At 40.3% G+C, this 3,473-nt stretch overlaps 1 pseudogene; it reads left to right on the top strand.

Annotated features, from left to right (window-relative positions):
- Positions 1-522: 522 nt before the first annotated feature.
- On the top strand, positions 523-704 carry LOC115853415 (translation machinery-associated protein 7-like; annotated as a pseudogene).
- The last annotated feature ends 2,769 nt before the right edge of the window (positions 705-3,473 follow it).

The following is a 3,473-nucleotide window of genomic DNA, read 5'->3' as shown; positions in this document are numbered from 1 at the left end:
TTAAATAAACCATCCACTGTCACCCTGACAGTGGTAGCAGAGTCAGGATCTGAACCCAGTCCATCTGAATCCAAAGTTACCTTCCTGATTCTCCATAAAGAAACACTGTTGGCTATATATACACAATGGAATATTATTCAGCCTTTAAAAAGAATGAAATGTTGTTTGCAACAACATGTATGAATGTGAGGGACATTATGCTAAGTGAAATAAGCCAAACACAGAATGACAAATACTGCATGATATCGTTTGTGTGTGGAATCTAAAATGTGTTGACGCTATAGAACCAGAGAACAGAATGGTGCTAACAGGGGCTGGGGGCAGAGGGACGGAAAGATGTGGGTCAAAGGATGTAAAGTTCCAGTTATGCATGATGAATGAGTTCTAGAGATCTAATGTAGAACAACATGATTACAGTTAACAATATTTTGTTGTATACTTGAAATTTGCTAAAAGGGTAGATGTTAAGTGTTCTCACTAAATAAGAAAGGGAAAGAAGCTGGGGAAGGAGTGGCAGACACCATGTCCAGCTGCAAAGGTGGTAAGAAGAAGCCCAAGAAGCAGGCCAAGGAGATGGATGAGGAAGATAAGGCATTAAGCAGAAACAGAAAGAGGAGCAGAAGAAACTCAGGGAGTTAAAAGCGAAGGCCTCAGGGAAGGGCCCCCAGGTCACAGGTGGAATTAAGAAATCTGGCAAAAAGTAAGCTGTTCCTTGTGCTTGAGGCAACGATGGTCCTTAATTCCATTCCTATTTAAACATTTGGATCCCCTGCCATAACATCGGTTGCCACCTATAGCTAGAAAAGTGTAGTCTTATTCTTTTTTTAAAAAAATAATTAATTTATTTATTTCTGGCTGCGTTGGGTCTTCATTGCTGTGTGCGTGCTTCTCATTGTAGTGGTTTCTCTTGTAGAGCACGGGCTCCAGGCGCACGGGATTCAGTAGTTGCGGCACGCAGGCTCATTACTTGTGGCTCGCGGGCTCTAGGGCGCAGGCTCAGTAGCTGAGGCGCACGGGCTTAGTTGCTCTGGCATGTGGGATCTTCCCGGACCAGGGCTCGAACCCATGTCCCCTGCAACGGCAGGCGGATTCTTGACCACTGTGCCACCAGGGAAGTCCCTGAAGTGTAGTCTTAGTACCTATTCTACATTTAAGAATAAACTTATGTTAAAAAAAAAAAAAGGAAAAAAGAAACCGGTAACTATCTGAGGTGATAGGTATGTTAATTAGCTTGATTGTGGTAACCATTTCACAATGTGTACGTATATCAAACCATTAAACTGTACAAACTCTACTGTCTAATACACCCCAGTAATTTTTTTAAAGTACATAAATAAAAATACCTTGACTGTACACATACCAAAAAATCCTCTGTAGAGTCTCGTCTTTCAAGGAGCTGATTCTCCATTAAATTCAGCATTCCTTAAAATTCTCTCATTAGTGGGCTTCCCTGGTGGCGCAGTGGTTGAAAGTCAGCCTGCTGATGCAGGGGAAACGGGTTCGTGCCCCAGTCCGGGAAGATCCCACATGCCGCGGAGCGGCTAGGCCCTCGAGCCGTGGTGGCTGAGCCTGCGCGTCCGGAGCCTGTGCTCCGCAACGGGAGAGGCTACAACAGTGAGAGGCCCACGTACCGCAAAAGAAAAAAAAATTATCTCATTAGTGAAATTGTCTTTTCTTCAATTAAAATGGCAACCTTTAAGCATCTTGATATTATATAAGAACTAAATCCCTAAACTGGATTCATCCTAAACACCTCCATAGAGCTTTTACCTTGGATTTGTTTTTATTTCACTTGAGTGTGCAAAGTATTATTATGATGTATTATTATAATAATGATTTGCACACTCAAGCCAAAAAAAAAAGGAACTCAGGGTAAAATTTTTATGAGAACCGTAAAGGAGAAATCTTAGATACTCCCTTGTGTTTGTTTGTTTTATTTTCCATTCTTTGGGACTTCCCTGGTGGCACAGTGGTTAAGAATCTGCCTGCCAATGCAGAGGACACGGGTTCGAGCCCTGGTCCGGGAAGATACCACATGCCGCGGAGCAACTAAGTAACTAACCGTACTGACCCTGCGCTCTAGAGCCTGCAAGCCGCAACTACTGAAGCCCGCACGCCTAGAGCCCGTGCTCCGCACAAGAGAAGCCACCACAATGAGAAGCCCACGCACCACAAGGAAGAGTAGACCCCGCTCGCCACAACTAGAAAAAGCCCATGCACAGCAACGAAGATTCAAATTTATTTATTAAAAATAAATTTATTTATTATTTATTTATTTATCATTATTAATTTATTTATTATTTATTATTGAAAATAAATAAATAAATTTATTTTTTTAAATGGCAATCTTCAAAAGTTTTGCATTATAAAACATCAACTCTGGCATTTAAAATAAAGTAAATAAATTAAAAAAATAAATAGTAAAAAGCAAGGTGACCTCCAATTCCTTACTCGTGTTGGGGACAAAGATCACTCAGAGTTCATCCTGAAAATCATCTAAATTTAGAGATTTCCTACCGGAGCAAAACTTTCATGCACCAGTAATAGAACCAGGCAGCCTTTCCAAAGTATGTCAGGCATGTGCTTGCAATGCTGTCACAAGCAGCGTCGAGTATCTGTCCCTGTGTGCTGGTGACCTAGGAGCCCTCGCTGTTTTCTAGGCCAGTTGCAGAGAGATCTGGGGCTGGAAGCAAAAGAGATTGCACAATAGTTAGCACAGGTGCTTATTTTTAATCACATTAGTCAGGCAAGCACTTTTTAAAACGTTTTTTTTTTAATTTGAAAAGTGTATATATGTAGGTAGTTTTTGTTTTTGTTTTTTTTAATTGTCAAAAGCTTACTGAAAAAAACAAAGGTCTCGACCCCTACTCTTAGTCCCTTGGTCTGCATCTCAAAGGCAACCATGGTTTAAGTTCAGCGATGTGGCCTTTGAGTGTGGATATTTTATGAGCAGAGGCAAATTGCTTTTCTACATCTTGTGGGCAGTCTCTCTCTTTTTTAATCTTATAAATGCCCATTGGGAAAGACAAAAGAAGTTAGAGGACAGCACCCTGGTGAATGTTCAAAAAGTCTGGCTTTGGTTTCTAGCTTTTCTAAATCACTTCATGTCTTCAGGCTTTTTTTTTATCAAATATAGTTTACAAAGGCTATATGTTCTTTTACTCCTCCTTTCTTTCCTTCTTTACCCCTCCTAAAGCAAAGGACAGAGCATAGAGGACATAGCTAGAATTGGTGGGGAAGGGGACAGTAATAATAGTAATAAATTTGGTTGTTATTGAGCACTTACTATATCCCAGACACTATATTTTTTTTCTCATTTCATCTTCAAAACAATTCTATGAGGTAGATGTTTTTATCCTCATTTTTACAGATGAGAAAACTGAGAAAGATTAAGTAATTTACACAAGACTATATAGCTAGTAAGAAAAAAAGCTAAGTTTTGAACCTAGACTCTTCAAGTCTAAAGCGCCAGT

Source organism: Globicephala melas, chromosome 4 (assembly GCF_963455315.2).
Source record: "Globicephala melas chromosome 4, mGloMel1.2, whole genome shotgun sequence".
NCBI classification, from domain to species: Eukaryota; Metazoa; Chordata; class Mammalia; order Artiodactyla; family Delphinidae; genus Globicephala; species Globicephala melas.
The sequence above is the reverse complement of the archived record's forward strand: the minus strand, read 5'-3'. Positions and strand labels throughout refer to the sequence as shown.